This window comes from Myxocyprinus asiaticus, chromosome 1 (genome assembly GCF_019703515.2).
Source record: "Myxocyprinus asiaticus isolate MX2 ecotype Aquarium Trade chromosome 1, UBuf_Myxa_2, whole genome shotgun sequence".
Taxonomy (NCBI): Eukaryota; Metazoa; Chordata; class Actinopteri; order Cypriniformes; family Catostomidae; genus Myxocyprinus; species Myxocyprinus asiaticus.
This window is the reverse complement of record NC_059344.1, coordinates 31,209,121-31,233,941: the sequence shown is the minus strand read 5'-3', so window position 1 is coordinate 31,233,941 and position 24,821 is coordinate 31,209,121. Positions and strand designations below refer to the sequence as shown.

Below are 24,821 nucleotides of genomic sequence, written 5' to 3'. Positions count from 1 at the left end.
AGCAGTGAAGAGAGAGGCCTTGGGCTGTGGAGAGTTGTGTATTTGAGATTTGCATACAAGGACATTCATTCATTTGATGCTGCCCATATTCAGTATATACACATTCACTCACACACTTAGACCTTCAAACTGACATAAACTTAACATTCTCAAGTAGTTTCTTTGCATCTTTTATCCACAAAAACATGTTTGTTTACTTCAAAATATGCTAATAATAATATACAATAATTTATTACCACTTTCCAACTCCAAACTGACACTAATTTCTTACCTTCCCAGTGGTTTTGTGCTGATAATTTTGCAAACAGCTAATGCCTCTGTGCTACAGAATCAGCAAGTATCCTCACTGGCTTCCCACTTACATCTAGTTAACCAGTCCAAAGTTACTTGCATCTGTTTCTCTCTTTCCCTTTTCCTTCAAGCCTTCTCCCACAACCTCCTCCTTTCCCTCCCTACTTCACTCCCTCCCTCTAACCGAGGCAGACAGGCCCAGCCCCAGATTAGCTACTCTGCTGCTACTGTAACAGCTAGAGGTTGAATCTCTCCCAAACATTCACAGAGTGACTTGCTTTCTAACGTATACATATTGCTTCCCTAGAGGCACAAGTTTCTGCTCCACCCCGGCCTTTATGTCAGTGTTTGCTTTGCAGCGTCTTTTTGTCATGAACTGGCAGTGACTGACCCTAGTCACACTCCTGACCTCACTCTGTTTATCAAAATATGTTGGATCTTTATTAAAAGAGAGCTGGAAGTTATATAATAAGAATGATGCAACTGCACTCTTGTCTACATACGTCTGTGGGAAGTGTCCCCATCTCCACTGGAGAATGATGATTGAACTGTATCCATTCTGGCAGTTATGGTCATGAAAAAAAAAATGTTAATAAGATTACTCTCTTGTTCCTGAGCCCTTTCTACAGTACATTTCTCTGTTTTCTCCTTTTTTTCTAATTTTCTCTTTTCTAACTGTCCAGTCCTCCAGATGCATCAGACGTAACGTTGTGCAGTTAAATATATATGACATAATTAATGTCAGAAACAGTACGCGTACGCAAATGCGAGCCAACACATTGCCAACGTTAAACATGCCAACATGCATTCTAGCATTACTGTGGTGGTAACAAACCTCAGTACTCAAGGGGGAGATATAGTTAAGTTCAAAAATCAGTGCCATTAAACAAAATGGATGTGTTTTTATTCAACTAGGTTGCTATCAATGTTTTGATTTTAACTTAATTGCCACAATATTCTCTTCAAACTGTTGCTCCGCCATGACGGTAGTTGGCTTGAAAGAGAAAACTCAAAGTAGAAGCAGACAGTTCACTCTAATGTCTGCTGTAGTGCATCTTGAGACAACATTGAAACTGGAACACGCATTTGCATTGTGTTATGAATTGCGGTCTGATAAATGCTAGAATGCAACGACACAAAAAAATTGGGCTTGAGTAGCTAGAAGTGCCTATACATTCACATACTTGCAAGGAGTATGTTTTGGCCTTAAAAGTTTCATCGTATCAAAACCACAGAAAAAAAATGCACACGTCATTTTTTGTATTTGTAATTTAATCCAAAATGTTGAGTTTGCATTTGTATTCTGGCACAAAAAACATACTGTATGTAAATTCACCTTTTGCATTTATAGGTACTTTTGAGACTCAGAACATCAGTGCCACTCTCAAACAAGAGTACATGTATGCATTATCAGTGCTACATAACACTTTTTCTATGCACTGTCACCATGCAGTCAGCATAATTTGCCCCCCACACCGTGCTGTCCTTTCAGTCCCCCTCATAAAGCATCTTCCCATGGCTATGCTTAACTAACAGTGTTTCAGCATTTATTAAATGTTTAGGCAGATTGGATGCTCATGTTTGATCATATTTACAGGAAACTTTCAACATTTCTTCTAATTTATTATGCATCTTTTTTGAATGCCGTCCTAACGTCCTAATTAACCGTACATTAAGCAGGAGTTAGTGTCTGGCAATCATTTACACTCTCATATATTTATAATTACTGGATATTTTTAGAAAGAAACAGGAGAATGTTAATAAGACCTTGGTCATCAGGAGCATTCTAAGGCCTATAATAAAACAAATGTCTGTTCTCAATCTCTCTCTCTAATTATCTTGAATTATTAAATGGAATATTTGGCTGGCTCTTATAACCTCTATGCAGACAGATGGGATTTTGTGAGACATCTCTCCTTGGCCTTACCTTCGGCTTTGCACTCTTTTCACCATGTGTTTCTCAAATATTCTGTAGTCTGACTCTGAACTATGTAGTTGTGTTGCAGACATTGAAGCATAACTGTACATTGAAGATTTTTTCACATACCATAGAGTAATATGTCTTTGAGTGTATACCTACAGGCATTGTACTGGTAAAAAACTGGGCTGTCAGACAGTGATGAACTAGACATATTTCTGTAGGTGCACTGCAAATTTAGCAGACTATTTGAGAGAAAATTATTTTTGTGATGTGTTTGCACTGTTCCACTATGTGTGTGTGTGTGTGTGTGTGTGTGTGTGTGTGTGTGTGTGTGTGAATGTGTGCTCTTTTTGCTGCAGGGTAAAGCAACTCCAGAGAACATACTGTTTATTGACTTTTCCACTTCTTGGCTGCAGTTTATTCTGCTGCTATATATGTTTTTGGATTTCTTTCTTTCCTCCATAAATGTATCTACCTACCACAATCTGCATCACAAAATACTATCCAGTTTTCCTCCTCACTGAACAAGAAAACCAGATCTGTATCAGAACCAGAGTGCTACTTTGTACCAAAGACACTCCTGCCAAAGCCACTCGGTGCACAGGCTTTATCTTATTTCCAGTGCTACGATGAAACAGAATGTCATAAGACTAACCATAATGCAGTCTCAATCATTTATCATTCATAGTACATTCTGCCCCATTGATCACTCCAGTACAGCATCCAAATACCAGATCTCCCCAACCCAACTGCTTTGGAGTATTATTCATTTAATGAATCATTACATAGCTACTGAAACTCCAGCAGCTTCCAAGACAGGAAACAAGCCTCATCTGTCCTTTAGAATGGGACAAAAAATCCTCCAGAGTGCCAGAGTTCGCTGTTAGTTACACTGCTGTTGGGCCCACATCATGCCAAGCAGCTCGTCTTTGTTAACCATTAGTGTTCATGGCTAACCTCTTGCTCCAGTTTTTGAGTAGGGGGAGTCAGTTCTGATGCCATTCTGTCTCAGTAGGAGTGAAATAACTCTGAGCCTGGAGACCCTGTTTTGGCAGCTCTGGCTCCAGTTGTGAGTGCAATCCAGCTGGGAGAGAGCCAAGTCGGGTTAGCATGCCATCTTTTCAGACACTGAGCAGTTAGAATAAATGCTGGAGACTTTGGAGACGAGTTTCAGTGTAAACATCGATAAGTCTTATCTTCAATGTGTCCCAGGTCTGACAGTCCTGAACTTTGGGTAACGTGCTATAGAAAATTAAACATTTACTCACTGCCAACAGATATATAATGAGAGCAACATGAGATTTACCTGACATAGCTGCCAAGCTGCAAATTATAACATTCTACTCTATAGTGTGTTTTTACTTTTACTAGATTTCTGCATGTACAACATAATGAAATTGAACTCAGCAATAAGCTTGTGTTATGTTATGAAGCATTTACAATACCTTGAGAAAAAAAAAAAAAAAACTTGGATAAGTTCATCAGAACAGAATAATTTAGTCAGAGCTGGAAATCAGATACATCCCTTAAAATCTCAGCGAGGGAGACTACAAGGACAGAACTCAGGGGAGGGAGTAAAGACTCATTACTACTGTACTGGAGGGTGTTTTGTGTACTGGGGTGCCCTTTGTTTGCTATTGTCTGTCTTTCCTCAGCCAGATGGTGAAGATGCAGCTATGAGTAACAACATACACTCAAACTATAACATTTTACACACTGCCTTTTCAAAGACCATAAACTGCTCTTCATCAACTGTATGACATATATGACATAAAAAACGTATCTTACCATAAATGGCCTAACTGTAAAAAAGAGAAAAATATTTAGAATTATAGCAGTCTGCAGATGGAGATCTTGCTCTTAGAACCAAGGTTTGTTTATGTGTGTTACATACAGTATGTTTGGTGTAGTGGCAGAATAGTAGTTGTAGTGGCTTGCTCTTAAGTCTGACACAAGTACAGGGTCTCAGACGCTCCTAGCTACGCAAGCTCAATTTCAGGCATTTTTGCATTCTCAAATGTGTACTTTTAGAAACAGACATCTCCTGTCAGTCAGTTCAAGAACACGCATGTGCATTAGTTGAACTAGCATGAAAACTTTGTTTTTTAGCATGATCTTAGCTAAAGAAGCACAATTTATGATATCAATGTTTACAGATTTCACTGCTGATTTTAAACATGTTCTTTGATCGTAATCTTGACCAAACATTTTAGAGATTCTGGCCTTTCCCCATTCAAGTACATAGGAGCTGTACTTTTATGGCACTTATTTACATTGAAAATAACTGCCCAGCCAGCCCGGGATGGCTGGGAGCATTTCAAAGATGGCCGCCGAGTGAACTGACTTGCCTTGAAAGGGACTTTGGTTTAAGCAGAGTTTCTTGCTTGTCTTTTTATGACGGATTAATGGATGTCTTAAAAATATGGCACTCATGCTCAAGATTCTGAGAAAAACAGCGAGATGCAGCGCAATGGTAGAAGACCTCAGTCTAGCATATGTTTTATATAGAAAAACAATTAAAAAAACAGCATATATGGACACAGAAACGCATCTTCAAATAAATTGTGAGGTAGTTTATGTGCATGTCATGGAAAACATTAATATTTTATAATGTTCATGAAGAACATTAACATTATTGCATTATACAGTGCTTAACAGAGATAGTTACAACTGAAAATACTTTGGAATAGTTATGCATGTCATCAAAGTTTGATTTAATATATCTGAGTGTTGATTAACTACTAATCTGTGAATTACCAATATAATGTTTGTTACCAGCAAATGGAAGTAAAAGTGTCATCAATACATTTTTAGTTTATTAGATGCTCATAAAATCAGGACTAATGTTGTTTGGTGCTACCTGTAAGGTTAACTTAAAAACTTAACTTCAAAAAGGTTTATCAGAGGTATTCTTATGTATCAAGCATCTTTTATTTCTGAATTCTGTAGTAACTCTTTAACAGTTACTTGTAGCAGTCTTTAAAAAACTGACATCTGACTGTGCCCCTAGTTTTTTGACTGTGCCCCTAAAATGTCTCACTTTGGGGCACGTGCGCTCCTAAACAAAAATGGGTAACATTTTAAAATAAGGTTCCATTCGTTAACATTAGTTAATGTATTAGGTAACATGAACTAACAATGAACAATACAGTATATGTTTTACAGCGTTTGTTAATCTTTCTTAATGTTAATTAATACAAATACAATTGTTCATTGTTAGTTGATGTTAGTTCATAGCGCATTAACTAATGTTAACAAATCCAACTTTTGATTTTAAAAATGTATTAATGTATGGTGAAATTTACATAAACCGAGATTAATAAATGCTGTAAAAGTATTGTTAATTGTTAATCCATGTTAACTGATGTTAACAAATGGAACCTTATTGTAAATGTTAGCTTAGAGCCCTGATTAGTGTAAAGTGTCTTCAAGAAGCTCTATGGTAACTTTCTCTTTCAAGTCAACCACTGCCATGGCAGTGCAACTGTTTGAAGAAATATTGCAAGTAAGAGCAAGTAAGTTAAAGTCAATATATGTATAGCAACCTACCTCAATATTAACACATCCAGTTTTATGACACATGGTACTGCGGTTTTGTCTGGTATAAAAGTGATACTATTTATGAGTATAAATATAATAATAATAAATATAAAATCTGAAATATTTAAATTATTTGGGCTTCTAAAACTAGTAGCACAAGCTACAGCCACACAAGCAATACAATTGGTCAAGGCATGAAATAAATAAACACACTGTGCATCTCTATAAGGACTGATATGTATAGATCTCTGGGGCATGATATGGTTACATGTAGGACATATTCATGGATCAACATTTTTTTGTTGGTCCTAGACCAACATTCCCATCATCCAATCGTGGGCCAAATTTTACCTCTAACCCTAAGCAAACCCACCCATAAAATGAAAAGGAGATGATGGGTGAATAAATATGTTGTGCAAGCCATTAACCCCAGTTCTGAGACTAAGCCTAACCGTAAACTCTAAACATAGGCATGTTGATCATGTTATTTTACTTGGTACAGTGCATTTTCTTTTACCATTATATTGATGTAGACATTGAGAGAGTAGGCAGGAAATGTAGCCACTGTTAGTAAACAAACTAGCTGCTAACCTGCTACTCAGAGGACTGCGCTAATTTACAATTAATGATCAGGCAGCTGTGTACATTTTCCGATGCAGCCAAAGTTAGTATAAAACAGTCCTAAACAAACCAAAGTGTAGCTCCGATCCCAGTGTCCTCCATCGGTGTTGTTGATTTTGTTGTTGTTGTTATTGAAACGCAAGTGCAGATAACGTCAGATAAAATGGTCGATACTAGATGATGTCACTACGATTGTTCCTTATGTGAATGCGAATGCAACGGGAAAAGTCTCCTTGGGTGTTCCGGTCCTCGTAAGAATTCTCATCTAGAAAGTTACTGAGGGAAAAATACCAGGACTGAAGGTGGGAAAGGGCCTATTAGGTCATTCTGTTGCAAGAGACAAAATGCTTACTCGCCAAAATCATGTTCTTTTAAAGAGTCATGAAACGCTCTGTTTCAGCACAGTCCACTTCACACCACAGTTTTAAAAAATGCAGAGAAATGTGGCCGTGGCCAGCAGTGGAGAGATCACACCAACCCTGTGTCCGAAACCGTGTACTGTCACAGGATGTAATGTATTTGATGAAGGTACTTATCTGCCGGCAAAACAGTACGTTCTTTTAAGTATGCATGCGAGTAGTATGAATAGATTTCGGACATCATCTGGGGACATGGACATTGTCTCTTGATCCACATATATGACGTAAGAAAAACACCACGAAAACTATCTGCTCTGGTTTTGTTAAAGAAGCACCATTTAAGCACAAGCAACAATTATCTTGGTATATATAGCACTTACAGTTGAGAAGAGCCGTCCGACTCGTGATTCACTGCCGTTATTTTAATTCCAGCGTTTTGACCGTAACATCGCTTCAGTTCCCGAAGGATTATAGGATCATAAATTGTCCAGTTGATCCGCACTTCAGCTCACAATACAAATTATGCACACATACACTACCGGTCAAAAGTTTTGAAACACTTACTCATTCTTTATTATAATTTTTCTTCACATTTTAGAATAATAGTAAAGTCATCAAAACTATGGAATAACATAAATGGAACTATGGGAATTATGTTGTGACTAAACTGTGTTATATTTTAGCATCTTCAAAGTAGTCACCCTTCGCCTAGAATTTGCAGAAATGTACTCTTGACATTTTCTCAACCAACTTCTTGAGGTATCACCCTGGGATGCTTTTTAAACAGTATTGAAGGAGTTCCCATCTATGTTGGGCACTTATTGGCTGCTTTTCTTAATTATTTGGTCCAAGTCATCAATTTCAAAAACTTTTTTTTTTAATTAAATTTTAGTTTTATAATGAAATTAATATGTTGGCACAATTATATTTTTGTATACAAAACTAATTTCAAACATTTAAGCATACGCCTTCAGATCAAAAGATTTTTAAGATCATGAGAAACATTTCAATCAAGTGTTTCAAAACTTTTGACTGGTAGTGTATATGTCTGCAATTTAATGCACATATAAACACTGGTAGTGTATGTCTGCACATTTAATGCACATATAAATGACAAGTCGTCTGTGCTATTAAAAAAAAAAGAATGTGCTTTTGCGTCTTAAGTAAAATTTAAGACACTAAAATCTGCAACGTTGATCAATAAATATAAGTGGTTTGACCGGTTAACACACTGTCAGGATTAGTGTTGTCCTTAGTTGGTACTAAAATAAAAAAGATGTAACGATATTAGTGTTTTTGCAGTACCGGTAGCACCAAGCACCGAATCAATCCTGTACCAGCGTACAATATGACTGACACATGACAGCTTTAAAATGCTCACAGGCTTATTTTGAACACATGCTCTGTTACTCCTTTTACTCTGAAATGGACAGTTAATCAATCGTGACATGTCCTGTTGTGATTTATTAAACCGCTGAAGGCTGCAATCTTAGTATGGATGAGCTGCATATTTAAATGAATGCATAAATCCGACCGCTCAAACACTAGAAATGCAACAGACACTGAGAATCATTCATGTTGTATGAGATGATAGAGCAGAGCACTTATCCATTGTAAACCACGCAGCACATGTAAAATATATATTTATATAATGAAATCACAGCATTTATGCTTTAATCTCAGCTCAGCTTTATTTATAAAGCATTTAAAACAACAGAGTTGGTCATAGTGCTTCACAGTAATAACATTTAATACATAACATTTCAAAATTACCACATACACAAACACCAGTAATCTAAAATACAAACACACCTAAAACTGTCCTACATTTTATTTGTCAGACTCAAAGGCCAGTGTAAAGAGATGAGATTTCAGACGTGACTTAAAAGTCTTCAATGATCACACTGCGCCGTGACGTGAACTGTTTGTCCGGAAAAGTGAAGCTTCTGGCAAAAAAATCCCCAAGTCATAATAAAAGTAAGATGCCTGAAATTGAATAAAATGTATAGTATAAAATGTAGTATTCACTGTAATAATAATAATAATCATTAATCAAAATATCACAAACAAGACAGCTGTTGAATAAAAGTTTGTCAAAAAAAAAACAATGCAATGACATGTTGAAAAGTTTTATTTTCACTTGTTAAATGTTTTAAGAATTTATTGATTAGACACCATTTTGATGATGAAATTAAATTAAACTTTAAAAAATGTTCTGGAAAGTTCTGGAAAATAATAATAATTATTCAACTATAATTATTAAAATAATTATTAAATAATTAAAAACAACTAAACTGAGGGGTTTAGCTCAGCAAGTAATGACTAAAATATCCCCTTTTTCTCCCAATTTGGAATGCCCAATTCCCACTACTTAGTAGGTCCTTGTGGTGGCGTGGTTACTCACCTCAATCCGGGTGGCGGAGGACAAGTCTCAGTTGCCTCTGCTTCTGAGACAGTCAATCCGCGCATCTTATCACGTGGCTCGTTGTGCATGACACTGCGGAGACTCACAGCATGGGAGGCTCGTGCTATTCTTCGCGATCCACGCACAACTTACCATGTGTCCCATTGAGAGCGAGAACCACTCATCGCGACCACGAGGAGGTTACCCCATGTGACTCTACCCCCTTGCAACCGGGCCAATTTGGTTGCTTAGGAGGCCTGGCTGGAGTCCCTCAGCACACCCTGGATTCGAACTCTCGACTCCAGGGGTGGTAGTCAGCATCAATATTCGCTGAGCTACCCAGGCCCCCAAAACACATTTCTTACGTTTAATTTGGACTGTTCCATTTAAAGTTTTAATTTTCAATTTGTGTGCAGAGTTTAAAGAGGATGTGAACTTTGGTGGATTGTCCATACAATTAGAGACAGGATATCCTTGTGAGGGTTATCAGTCTCAGCCGATAGAGAGGTAGAAAATAATAAAGGAGGAAGTTATCTGATCCTTTGTTGAGAGAAACACACAGTCAAGGACTGCCTTGCTCAGCATTTAAAAGGGCCAGTGGTGCATGAGATCCTCTCTATCCCCTCTTCTCTTTATCCTACACTGTGCATCCTTATATCTTGCTTGTGAGTGTGTCCCTTTGATAAGTCAGTGGGACATACTGTACACACACCCAAAATCAACATGCACTCAAACTCTCTAACTCTACAATTGAACAATGTGTGCATTCTTTGTATTAGTAAAACAAAGACACATACAAAATGACTTTCTTGTTTGCAATTGCTTGTAATTTTGATCATAGGTATTCTTCCTGGTGAAACTCAGCACTTTAAGCAATCCACCTTGTTTTTTTTTATGGTTTTTTTAACAATTGACTGAGTAATACTTATAATCTACAGAATTATTTGATTATGCTAAATATTCAAAATAAGAACTTTAGCTAAAGCCTTTGCAGTTGATTTAGCAATATATCTATCTAGACACCATACAGTGCATCCGGAAAGTATTCACAGCGCTTCACTTTTTCCACATTTTGTTGTTACAGCCTTATTCCAAAATTGATTAAATTCATTATTTTCCTCAAAATTCTACAAACAATACCCCATAATGACAACGTGAAAAAAGTTTGTTTGAAATCTATGCAAATGTATAAAAAAAAAAAAAAAAAAAAAATCACTTGTACATAAGTATTCACAGCCTTTGCTCAATACTTTGTTGAAGCACCTTTGGCACCAATTACAGCCTCAAGTCTTTTTGAGTATGATGCTACAAGCTTGGCACACCTATTTTTGGGCAGTTTCTCCCATTCTTCTTTGCAGGACCACTCAAGCTCCATCAGGTTGGATGGGGAGCGTCGGTGCACAGCCATTTTCAGATCTCTCCAGAGATGTTCAATCAGGTTCAAGTCTATTATTACAAAGGTGCTTCGACAAAGTATTGAGCAAAGGCTGTGAATACTTATGTACATGTGATTTTTTTCGTTTTTTATTTTTAATAAATTTGCAAAGATTTCAACCAAACTTCTTTCACATTGTCATTATGGGGTATTGTTTGTAGAATTTTGAGGAAAATAATGAATTTAATCCATTTTGGAATAAGGCTGTAACATAACAAAATGTGGAAAAAGTGAAGTGCTGTGAATACTTTCCAGATGCACTGTATATTATCCTCCTCTTAAAAAGTCTTCCCATATCCTGGTGTCTTCAACAGGGTTACTGCATTGACCGAAACAGCATCCCATTGGGAGTGACATTCCCAGGAGGGGAGCTGTATGTTGTTTTCCTTCCACTAACCTCTCTGGGTTGTTCATGGTCCGGGTAGCTGGGGATTAAGGTGGGGAGGTGGACAGATGAAGGACGGAGGATGGCACATATTAAGAGATGGAGGGGGTAAGCTGCTTGAGGACAACTCGTGTGGGGTGATTATTATGTTTGCCATTGAGGCATCACTAGACAGTGACACAGCACTTCACTTAAGTGTCAATCAGATGACACAGGCTAAACAATACACTTTGCGACAGTAAGACATTTTTGACCAATTCAACATGAAAAAGCAAATGCTCTTTATTGAAATTAAACCTAGTGTTTTTAGCATGCATGAAGAATACAGAGTGATTTCTGTATGCTTGAATGGGTGTGAGCTTTCTGACTCAGCTTGAGGTGTCCTTATGCCAACTCTGCAACACATGCAGTAAAAAACATGAGCCCCAGTTGAAATGACTGCCATCTGGCAAGTGCACAAGAAGAATGCTCAGTAGTGGCAGCTTGCCTGTAAGAGATAAACATGAGTAGACACACACCCAAACAAAATTAACCAAGAGCACTGCAGTATTTTAAGATAGGTGCACCAGGTCTGTGCTGTGGTGTTTTATGAGAGCGATTAAATGGGGTTAAAATTAATTCTCTCTGAGTTTAGCATGCAAAGTTTATTCTGCTGCAAGAGCAGCTCTCTGCTGGCAGAACACTTTTCATTATTTAGAGAGCTCCAGCACAGATGTAGATGCACTTTGCAAAATTACTTCCATCCCAACCTGCATATTTCTTGGTTTAGGAATGCAAAGAGTCCCTCAAAATTCCATAAAGACTAAAAGCCTGTCATTTCTGATACAGTACATATCAGTTTCATTGGTCAGTTATAATTCATTAAAGCTGCACAAGTAGTTTAAATGGCAGCTTGATATTTTGTGATTGATATAAAGATAATATTTAAAAGTATTTTAAAGTATTTTTTCCACTTCCGACTTGGTGCGCTATATGAAGACAAAAAACCTTTTAAGTGTCTGCCTGTCACATACTGTATCGCTACAACTCTCTTCTTGCAGTTACATTATCCCTTCCTCTCAGACCACAAGGGGGCCCCCATAATGCTCTAATTGATCCATAACAGCTTCCTGAGTCTTACTCACAGCTTTTAGTATATTAATAAAGAAGTCAAATGTGTTTTTCAGTTTTACACACAGTAGGGCAGTACATACAAGACAACAAGTTTGGTCAGAAATGTGATATTTTCATATTAAACCTCATCTGGAATACAGGTACAGTCCATTATAACAGCCCATTCATTTCATTTTGGTCAAATGAAAGAAACCAACCAGAATTGTAGCTGGTCACAACTGTAAATTAACACATTAAAATGAAAACTCTGCTTGCTCATTGCTGTCAAACTATGGCTCACATTTTTTGCAATGCACTGCAAAAAAAGTTGTGATAACTTATTACAGTAACTACATACCTATTTGAGAATTTTAAGATATCGAATCCTCTATTTGGTGGAGTATACCCTTTATTATATTTATCCTGCATATTGCTCAGTGTATGCTGCTTTCTAGTCCTATGAAAGGTGCACATCGGTATAAGTTCTTTCCAGAATTCTCTATCGTGGAGAAAGTCCTTTTACAAAGGCTTGAGATTTGAGTGGACAGACTTTCTCTCCTGCAGTCTCTGGCTCCCTGTTAAGTTAACAGTCTGCTCCTGTATGCTGCAGAGGAGAGGAGCATCATGGCTCAAACATGCCATCTGTCCTGCATAAGGAAGCCAGACACACCTTACCCAAACAAAAAACTCACACCTCTGTTGTGTCACAATTAGTGCCTGACCGATATATCGGTCGGCCGATATTAGCCTTTCACCGATATATCGGTATCAGCGTATATTTTACCGATATGCGCCGATATGAAAACTATTTTTCAGAACATATAATGTTGAAAATAATGCTTTAGAATTGGTGTCATAGCGTAGTTTGTCCAGCAGAGCGCTCTGCAGACAGGGCGGAGTTGAGCTGTGTGTCAGTAAGTTGCTAACTAGTTTGTGAAATACATACTGGAAAGTTAATAAACAATGACCCCTTCATTAGTCAATATAACTAATGTAGCATTAACCTTGTACCTGACTACCATGTCACTCATGTCTGTTTGCTGTTAGCCAGCTATAATTTGTCAGTGCAGTAAGTAATGTATTTTCAGTAGATTGAAAGGTAAACATCAGAGCAACTTTTTGCAGCTCAGCAGACAATGGTGCGGTGGTGGATTTTGTCTGATGAGTGTTGATTTTATGCTACGCTGTTACCTAGTCGGTGAGACGCAATGCTGGAAAGTAAAATAAACAACGTCCGTCTTTTACTTTCCGTGACAACGAGCTTATAGCTAACTAGCTAATCACGTAGCTACTTTCATTGTTGTCAGCTGAGTGGAAGCTAATGTGTAAACATGTATTCACCAAACTGTTTTGTTCAGGATTCACAATTTGGTACCCCCTTCAACCGAACAATTCCAGTCATTGCATTTATAAAATGTAATATTTAAAAGTCTGGTTTTCCACTGTTGAAAGTTTCCCCTGAACTTGTATAGCAGAATACAGTGTAACACCGCTGCTTATCTCTTTATCTTGACTCGGTAGTATTAATATAGTCAGCATTTGACTGATACTAAATAGTATTGATGTTTATTTAGCTATTTATTTTATTTTTATTTTAATGCTCAGCATTTGACTGATATTAAATAGTATTGATGTTTATTTAGCTTTTTATTTTTTTTATTTTAATGCTCAGCATTTGACTGATACTAAATAGTACTGATGTTTATTTAGCTATTTTTTTTATTTATTTTAATGCTCAGCATTTGACTGATACTAAATAGTACTGATGTTTATTAAGCTATTTATTTTATTTCTATTTATTCTTTATTTTAATGGTCAGCATTTGACTGATACTAAATAGTACTGATGTTTATTAAGCTATTTATTTTATTTCTATTTATTCTTTATTTTAATGGTCAGCATTTGACTGATACTAAACAGTAATACTGATGTTTATTTAGCTATTTATTTTATTTTTATTTTAATGCTCAGCATTTGACTGATACTAAATAGTACTGATGTTTATTTAGCTATTTATTTTTTTTATTTTAATGCTCAGCATTTGACTGATACTAAATAGTACTGATGTTTATTAAGCTATTTATTTTATTTCTATTTATTCTTTATTTTAATGGTCAGCATTTGACTGATACTAAACAGTACTGATGTTTATTTAGCTATTTATTTTATTTTATTTATTTTTTATTTTAAGGGTCAGCATTTGACTGATACTAAACATACAGTACTGATGTTTATTTAGCTATTTATTTGATTTGTATTTATTTTTTATTTTAAGGGTCAGCATTTGACTGATACTAAACAGTACTGATGTTTATTTAGCTATTTATTTTATTTTATTTATTATTTATTTTAATGGTCAGCATTTGACTGTTACTAAACAGTACTGATGTTTATTTAGCTATTTATTGTATTTTTATTTATTTATTTAAATGGTCAGCCAATGACTGATACTGAACATACAGTACTGATGTTTATTAAGCTATTTATTGTATTTTTATTTATTCTTTATTTTCTCAGAGTTCATTTCCAGAATTTGTTGACAATGTATAATAATAATGTCAAATATTCTTTGATAAAAATATTTGTTTAAGAAAGCAGCCTTCTGATTACCTTTGCATAGTCATATCAGTGCAAAATCGGTGAAAAATCCACATAGAAAAGGTCTGTTTTCATTCTAGCTCAAAAATTAACTATATCGGCCACCATATCGTAATCTGTGAATTTTCTCTCTCTAAAATCGGTATCGGTCTCAAAAACCCCATATCGGTCGGGCTCGTCACAATGCACCCTTACACATGCATTGTATTAAACCCTATAGGTACTGTAAAATCCAAACTAGTTAAAGCTAATGTCATTTTTTGGTTAAAATAGGTAAGCCATTCGTAAATTGACAGTACGTCAGTACGTTTACATACACAATTGTAATCAAGCTTAAGCAGGTCTCTGCAGTCAAACTACAGACTTTTTATCTGTCTGTCCAAGTGACATGACAATACATCACTGCATATTCTGCTAAGGAAGTGATGCTCCTGCAAAATCTCTGCGTGTGGGCACATGACTGGATTTATCTTATAAAGCTTGCTTCTTTTTAAAAGGTTTGTCGTTCCGTGTTTTTCGTCCATCCATGTAATTAATCCCAAAAAGACGTTTCACGTCATTGCATAATCTAGGTCTGTCAGTCCGACTTCTCAAAAATCAAACTGGTATGATTTCAGTTGGAATAAAGCATTTACATGAGATTTTGAAAAGACAAATTATTGTTTTAGTCCAACTGAGATCAAACTTTTAAACTGCTTGGTACACTGACTGTAGTTCTGTAGCAGATGGGGGGAGTATTCGGGAAAGCTGGCCAGAAGGGCAGTGCCCATCCCCCCACCCCCTGCCACACACACACACACGCAGCTGCAGTGTGTGCGTTTATGTTTTTCTCTTTTTGTTTTCATTACACATTATTTTGACGGCTCAGCTGGTTCCTGCCTCCTGCTTTCCCAACCTTAACCTTGTTACAGCTACATACAAAATGGTTATTTACAAGGAATTTGTGTACCTGAATCCCCAGTTGCCTTTGATGCCCCTAAGTAATATGGCACCTAAATAATGCAGACAAAACAATTTGGTTGACTAAATCTTCTCCAGTGCTAGAACTACCATTAGCTAGCTAGCTAACTAACTGAAACAAAGATAGCATCGAGTCTGTGAGCAAACCTTGGATAGCTACACTATGTCTATTGTCTAGACCTTAGTTATATACCGTAGCTAGCAGAAATGAAAACATGTACCTTTGAAAAACAAGACACAACTGCAAAACATTAGCTAACTAATTGTTGCAATTTAATGCATGACAATGAACAAACACCATCTAGCCAGGTAGCTGGCTTGCATTCATTTCTTGCCAGTGGTCTGGTTGCATTTCTCATCTTCCTTTTTCTTTTTTCCACTTTCGACTTGGTGTGCTTCATGATGACAAAAACACCTTTTAAGCATCTGCCTGTCACATACTGTGTCGCTACAACTCTCTTCTTGCAGTTACATTATCCCTTCCCTCTCAGACCACAAGGGGGCCCCCATAATGCTCTGATTGAGCCATAACAGCTGCCTGAGTTTTACTCGCAGCTTTTAGTATATTTACATTAGTTTTTTTTAAAACAAATAAAAAACATTTTTGCTATGTGGGAGCCCTAAGTGGCTGCTTATACCGAATATAGCTAGAAATGGCCCTGTGCTCAGGTTTCTATATGACTTTTTTCAAAGGTGCTGCCATTTCAGATGACAACAACAGCCAGACTTAAGAGCCTGACATCCCGTAATATTGTTATCCAGCTACTGATGAGCACCGTGACCTTCACAGTAATATGACAATGTCGAATTAGCCTGTTGTCTTCCTGCTTTGCTAATCTCTTGTGACTGTTTCTCAGAGCTGGCAGTGTTCTGTTTCAGCGTGATCGCTAGCAGAGCACTCTGTGCTAAAATTGGCTTTGCAAGGTGTACTGTGAAATGGGCTCAGGCTAGTGTCAAATATAAAACAACTGGATGAGAGGCTGAGCGAAAGCAGTGATGACTGTGAAATGATAAATATTAATTCACACACTAATGACAAACCGAATATAATTTTTAAAAGACATTTCCTATTCTGCCTTAGTTGGCTTGCATTTCAATGATTATTCATTCAATGTTTATGTGAATTCAAACTTCAGGCACAAAACTCATGAGTAGGTACTATTAGTAGATCTATCGCATATCAATTACCTATTATTTACCAAATGCCACTGTCACTGTTATTTTATTTATGTTCTAGTTGCTTGCATTTATTTGGTGTTAGAAAGAGGAGAAGAGGCATTTAATTGCCTTTTCTTGAAGAGGCTCAAAATAATAGGCTAGAACTTTCACCGTGGGACTACTGCTGGGATGAAAGTGTTAACATACTATTATATTTGCTCATTTCATTGCCCTGATCACAGGTTTACCTACCACACTTTTGTTTTGTTTTTAAGGCATAAGCCATGAGAAATGATCTTCTGTCCTACCAGAGGATCAACAGTGATTGTATCCATATGCATCTGATGGCACATTTCAAACAAGGTTATTTTCCTGGGGGTTCAATGGTTAGTAAACTTAAAATCTGACCTATTCACAGTTCCAGGGGAAAACAGATTGTTTGCTACAAGGAATGGAAATACTGTATATTTACACAATGTGTAAGATAACTTTATTAAAAGAAAAATAACATTTTGGATCTGGTACAGTAAATAAACAGCTGTATCACTTTTTCAAGATTTATAAACAGAAACAAACATTGTGCTGACTTCTGTTGCATCGCAAAGAAGCCAGCAAAATGAAAGTATATGGAATTTTGGTCACAAACATGGCGGCGTGGTTATACCGTGATATCACATGAAACAGGTCAATAGTCATTTTACAACGACTATGGCTCATCCAATCAAAATTTGGAGTCTGGAGTATCTGATTTACAATGAGGATTTGAGCTCTTGAGAAAGTGAGTTAGTGTGGAAGGCTGGAAGCTGTTGATTTTGTGTCTAAATAGTGTTATACTAACATATCCACATTTTTCCTGGGGGTCTAACTGGGGAAACATTCTATAACTTTCCTTAGCTCCGGCTGCAGTCATTTTAGACGCAGTTTACAGCTGGTAATAACGCGTTTTAGATGATCCGATCGCAAATGGTCAGCGCTAGGTATAGTTGTAAATGGGGTGCAAAATGTTTTCAACAACTGTGTTTACTTGACAATGGAATTAACGCCCTCATTTCGAGCAAAGCATCATGGAACGTAGGAAAAAGGTGGAACAGAACACCGCATCCTATCATCAGGGTATAACTGTTTAACAACAATGCAAATGCAAGAAACAGTTGGAGTGGAAGAGCTGAGATCTGTGTCAGTGGGCCTCCACCTGGTGATGTGTCTGTTCTGCCTCAGGACCTGTCAAGCAGTGCCACAAATCCCTTCTCTTTTGCTATGAAAACTCTCTCCATATATTGCCCTGCTTTGGCATGCTTCATTCTGTTTCTAACCCTCACACATTGTTTTTTTTTTTTTTTTTTCTGTCTTCTTAATACTCTACCACTGTTTAGCTATGTGGGATTTGTTTTGTCTGTGGTGATCTTGGTTAACTGGAAGCTGGAGGCAGAGCCGAGTGCTCTGAATGTTGCCTCAAGGACATCTGCTGTACAGCCAGGCTCAGATGGGGTTAGATCTCTTTAAATCTCTTTCCATAACACCAGCTTTTTACCTAAGGCCAACAATACAGGTAATGAATTTTTCATGCCAAGTTTGCTTTCTGTAAAGCTCATATTTAACACACTGTTTTGCTGATTTATTGATCTCCATCTAAGACCGGTTTTGTTGGCCTCATTGCCATAGAGAGCTTATAGAGTTATTGAATTATTATTGGCCAGTTGATGGTATCATGTTCTGGCTGGTGTTTATTTTAATATTGATCACTCTCACTTGAAAAGCTAACCCATGCTGTTAAAAAATGCAGTCTCTAATAGTTTATCTTAAACACACACACACACACACACTCTTTGTGTGCTCCTATGCACATTCTCACTGATGCGTTTTCTAAGAAAATAAAAGGCTTGAGTTTTTGGCATATCACTTCAAAACACACTGCTGAGGGCCAGAGAATGCTGAGAAGGAATGTGAACCTCTCTTTCTCTCTGCTCACAAAGAAAACTGCTCTCTTTTTCATTTTTTAACATCAATGACCTCACCAAAACCTTTAGAAAACATTTAGGCATTGTTTACTTCAGCCTGAAGAATAAAACATGAGATGTGCATATTACAGTTGTAAAATGTATAACAAAAATATTTTTATTTTCCCTGATAATTTTATAAAACATTTTTTATATTGTATTTCATTTGTGAAGGCTATGTACAGTTAAAATGATAGAGCCAAAATCATCACAAATATGGCAGCACGTGAAACCTGAAATGGTACTGTAAGGCAATTCTGTAATGTATATACTGCTAGCTGCAGTTTCTAATCCAATAGATGTATATGTATATATTGACACAATGCCAAGAGGCATCAACAATGAAGGTTGTGTTCTGTAGCTACTGTTATGAATCGGGATTATTTTGGACATGTGCAACATCTTTTTTTGCCAATATGATCAGATAGTGTTGATAAGCAGTATAATGTATGCTGTCCTAATAGATGTAAAGGGGTGAAATTACCTTGATTTATAGGAAACCTGAGCTTATAAAGCTTTTATATTTGACCTGCAGATAAAAATTTGCTTCAATAAAAACTTGGAGTTAAAAATAAAGGAATAAAAACTTGGACATACACTGGTGGTCATATGTTTGGAATAATGTACAGATTTTGCTGTTTCGTAAGGAAATTGGTACTTTAATTCACCAAAGTGGTATTCAGCTGGTCACAAAGTATAGTCAGGACATTACTGATGTAAAAAACAGCACCTATCACTATTTGAAAAAAGTCATTTTTGATAAGATCTAGTCAGGCCCCATTTCCAGCAGCCATCACTCCAACACCTTATCCTTGAGTAATCATGCTAAATTGCTAATTTGATACTAGAATATCACTTGCCATTATATCAAACACAGCTGAAAGCTATTTGGTTTGTTAAATGAAGCTTAACATTATCTTTGTGTTTGTTTTTGAGTTGCCACAGTATGCAATAGACTGGCATGTCTTAAGATCAATATTAGGTCAAAAATGGCAAAGAAAGATGCTTTCTCTAGAAACTTGTCAGTCAATTATTGTTTTGAGGAATGAAGGCTATACAATGCTTGAAATTGCCAAAAAACTGAAGATTTCATACAAAGGTGTACACTCCAGTCTTCAAAGACAAAGGACAACTGGCTCTAACAAGGACAGAAAGAGATGTGGAAGGCCAGATGTACAACTAAACAAGAGGATAAGTACATCAGAGACTCTAGTTTGAGAAATAGACGCCTCACATTTCCTCAGCTGACAGCTTCATTGAATTCTACCTGCTCAACACCAGTTTCATGTACAACAGTAAAGAGAAGACTCAGGGGTGCAGGCCTTATGGGAAGAATTGCAAAGAAAAAGCTACTTTTGAAACAGAAAAACAAAAAGAAAAGGTTAGAGTGGGAAAAGAAACACAGACATTGGACAACAGATAATTGGAAAAGAGTGTTATGGATCTTAACCCCATTGAGCTTTTGTGGGATCAGCTAGACTGTAAGGTGCGTGAGAAGTGCCCGACAAGACAGCCACATCTATGGCAAGTGCTACAGGAAGCGTGGGGTGAAATGTCACCTGAGTATCTGGACAAACTGACAGCTAGAATACCAATGATCTGCAAAGCTGTCATTGCTGCACGTGGATGATTTTTTATGAGAACACTTTGAAGTAGTTTAATTTTTTTTTTTCAAATTGTAATAGTAATTTTTCATATTATTAATGTCCTGACTATTCATTGTGATCAGTTGAATTTCTTTCCATAAGAGCAAAATCTGTACATTATTACAAACTTTTGTCCTCCAGTGTACATGACTGCACCATTTGTCACGTTGAAAACAAATCAAATCTAGTTCAGAGAACAAACACACAATTACTAATCAGGGCAACTGGCCATATATCCAAATGTAAATAGCATCTCTATAAGTTAAGTGAAAGAAAAACATCTATACAGTGTGTCATTTATCTGCAATGTTATACAGGGCATTGCTGTTCATACCTTCCCATACTGGCAAGAACATTTTAAAACAGTCATTGGTTAGTGAAATCAATGAATGGAATGTGGTGCTTTACTACATTACAGATAATGAGCTCCATTTTCAGGAGACTCTGCTAGTGTGTTGATATCCAGATAGCGGAAGCATATGATCCATCTTTTCTCATGCTCTCACGCTGTAGTTCTTTCTCCTGCACTATTTGATTTGTGTAGGCTGTAACATTTCCTTTTCTGCTCCCATGTTCTACTGTGGACCTCTTACACAAAATACACAACAATAACATCACCATTTAGTTTGTTGCATTCCATTTATGGACACTTTTCATCCAAAGCTATTTATGAAGGCCTTTTTAAAATCTACAGGCCTTGGAACATCAATGTGTCCCATTTAGAGAGTTGCAAATTGTAAGTTTAATCAGAATCTTAAAGGATGCAGAATGTGATTTTTCCATGGATATTAACACTGTGAGAAGACTTTTTGATAAGCTGTGTGTGTATGTCTGTGGGCAGGGGCGGACCGGCCGCGAAACGGTGCTGAATGGGCTGCGATACGCTGAAATGGGCCGCTGCATTATGCAGAACGGGCCACAAAACGGCGCTGCGAGATGCCGATGGGGGCAGCGATATGCAGAAAAGGACAGCGACCAGATTTCTCTCTCTTTTAAAATCCCCCCCCAACAACTTTTGGGCCAGTTTCTATGTAAAATCCCGGGCCGATTTCTCTTCCCAGTCCGCCCCTGTCTATGGGTCAAACGTTTGGTGGCAATGGAGACTGATATCTTAAGGCAATAGTCTTAATATAATACATTCTCAGTTTCACTGTCTTTTCACTCAGTAGGAGTGAAAGAGAGAGAAAACAGATAATGCAAATTACAAACAGTGTGAACACACACATTCATGCCCCACAGCTGCTGTTCTAGCACACTGCACTTATACCAGCACAAGAGCACTAAACAGGAAACACTTCCTCCACACAATGTCTTTATCTCGCAATCACTCTTTATTGTTGCATGACTGAAAGCTCTGCACAGAGACATCAGAGGAGGATATTTATAAATGACATGATCTCCTTTCCTTTTCTACAAAATTTCCCATTGAAACTCGTTCTCTCTGTGGAGCAAGAGCACAGTTAGAGGATTCCTTACCAAATAATATGGACAGGGGATTTCTTATATCTGCATCATTAAATGCACATACAAATACTCTCTCTAAGTTGCTAAAAAGCTCAAGAGCTTTTAGTTATTTGTTCACTATTGGCTGTTTTCTGTATAGGTGCATTGGACCACAGGAGGTTTGGGTTGCTAAGCTGGCTGTTAGGGCTTAAATCTAATGTAACTCTTCTCTGTGTGTGTGCGCATGCCACAGGGCATAATAGCCAGCAACTAAAGTGGAGATTAATTTTTCTTTTTTTTCAGAGAATAGAACAAAAAACAGTGCCTAAGACTGACATTTCTATTGTAAAATATATCTCGCAATGCATTTCTCAGCAATTAGAAAATAGTATTTCATACATTTTAATTTCTAACAACATACCTTGAACTAATCATATACTGTACAAAACCAAACATTTTTGTTGCATTTTGCTGGATTATTAATATGCTCTTGCAGAATTTTCGTTAGGAATTCATTAGAGAAGTCTGTCATTGTCTATATTGTAAGATGTATAGTGAAGCTTAACAGGACCCCCACTGGAACACTCCAATTAAATTATATGTATGTGGGTGGACAGAGGTGGAAAGAACAATATAGACCATCATCACCTCTCCCAGGTGTCACTATATCCCCCCTTCCCCCCTGATACGGAAATGCTGCCTGAAAATTTCTGTGCCACTACAGACTGATCGCTGGCCCCTGCCAGGCCACCCCTGTGAAAAACTCCTGGCTCTGCCCCTGCTCACTTCAGGATTACTTCAACTTCATTTTTTGTTATTAACAATTTTTATTGATTCCATACAACAAGCCAAATAGACATAACAGAAAATGTGGAATCACATTATATGAAACTAAAACACTTCCCCACGAACATTTCCCCACCTGACACAAACAAGCACTCCAGTGGTCAAACGCTAAATTGACAATGACACACAAATAGACAACAAATCAGCAGAAAACATTCAGAAACACACACACACACAAAACAAACAAAACAAAAAAAAAAAAAACACAAAAAGCACACCTCCAAAAAAAAAAGTTTACACACATACATTCAAAATTACAAATCCCTCTCCACTGTCCCTCCCCGAGAGCCCCCCAAAAAGGCCAAATAACTGCCCCATTTTTTATTAAAAAAATCCAGGCTGCATAGCCTTCTACATGACATTTCCTACCCTGGGCTACCCTGCCCATCTCTGTGTGCCATTCTTGAAATGAGGGTCCTCCAGCCGACTTCCACCCCCTAAGGATGACCTGTCTGCCGATCATAACACCTGGCTAGGACCCAATTTTTTATGTATTATCCCCTATATTAATGACCACCCCATCGCCTAAAATACAGAGTCTGGGGCAAAATGAAATTTGAGTGCCCAATACGTCACACATAAAACTCAGAACCCTCAACCAAAATTCTTGGATCTTAACACATCACCAGAAAACATGGGTTGTGTCTACATCTTCTGATTGGCATCGGCTGCAGGTGGTTGTGTCTTTAAGACTCAGTCAATACAATCTAGAGGGGGTCCAATAGAATCAATGTAAAATCTTAAATTGCGTAAGGCGCACCCTTGCATCTCTAGATGTAGACTTGATGTTTTTTAGAATCCTAGCCCACACTCCCTCCTCCAATACCAAGTTTAAATCTTTCTCCCATAATCTCTTGAGAGAAGTTGAAGCTCCATTCCCCAGACTCTGAATTAACAGGGAGTAATACACTGATGCCTCATGACCTTTTCCAAAAGCAGTAATCACCAATCCCAGAGTATCTGCCACTTTAGGGGGGTGTATGCTACTCCCAAAAATAGTACAAAGCAGGTGGCACAGCTGTAAATATCTAAAAAATTGAGACCTGGGAATCCCAAAATGTTGAACCATATATTCAAAGGATCTCAACACTCCACTCTCATATAGGTCACCGAGCATATTAACCTCCCTCACAATCCACTCTGTCCAGCAGAAAGGGGACTTATTAAAACATAACTTTGGGTTCAGCCATATGCTTGAAGCAACATTTAAATAAATGCCTGAATTAAACACTCTGGACACTTTTGTCCATACCACGTGCAAATGCGAGATAATGGGGTGTAACTTAACTTCTCCGGTTAGTTTGATAGAAAGGCTTTGCAGTGGCGAAATAGGGGCAAGATCTTCCTGTTCAATACAAAACCAGGGAGGGGCTCTCTCAGGTGGAAGTGACCAATGAGCCAAATGTCTGAGACCAAATGCATAATAAAAAAACAAAATCTTGTGTAGGCCTAGCCCACATTTGTCCATCGGCCTATGCAGTTTACTGAAATGTAATCTGGAATGTTTACCATTCCAAATGAAGGACTTCGCTATGGTATTAAATTGCTTGAAATAAGAGAGGGGGATATCTATAGGGAGAGATTGTAGCAGGTAGTTGAATTTTGGAATACAATTAATTTTAATAACATTAACCTTCCCAGTCATAGATAAATGTAATGAAGCCCACCTGCCCACATCGCTCGAAAACCTTTTTATTAAAGGGTCAAAATTAACTCTAACTAAATCACACAAATTTGCTGGGAATAAAATCCCCAAATATTTAATGCCCTGTTTGGGCCACTGGAAGGCACCCGGCTGAAAAGCCGTTACCGGGCAGTATGCGGTCAGAGCCAAAGCTTCGGATTTAGAACAATTAAATCTGTATCCTAAGAATTTAGAAAAGGAATTAATAATTCTGTGGAGACAAGGCATAGATCTAGTGGGGTCGGAGACGAATAATAAAATATCATCTGCGTAATGCATAAGCTTATGCTCCATCTCTGGAAAATCATCCTCCTTTCTGATCGTGGCTGCTAATGGTTCCAGGGCAAGACAGAACAATAATGGGGAAAGAGGGCAACCCTGCTGAGTGCCCCATCCAGAGTAAAATAATCTGAAATGAATCCATTTGTTTGTACCGCCGCT

The 24,821-nt window shown here is 37.4% G+C and overlaps 1 protein-coding gene across 6 annotated transcripts in view; it reads right to left on the bottom strand.

The window, feature by feature from the left end:
* LOC127443798 (coronin-2B) overlaps positions 1–24,821 on the bottom strand; it is a 66,289-nt gene that overhangs the window by 30,394 nt on the left and 11,074 nt on the right. The window contains exon 1 of one of the 6 annotated variants that reach the window (XM_051702747.1): positions 272–393. The exons of the other annotated variants lie outside the window; for them this stretch is intronic. The gene's annotated coding sequence lies outside the window, so the exon portion shown is untranslated. Of the gene's footprint in view, positions 1–271; positions 394–24,821 lie in introns of those variants that run through there. 6 annotated transcript variants of the gene reach the window in all.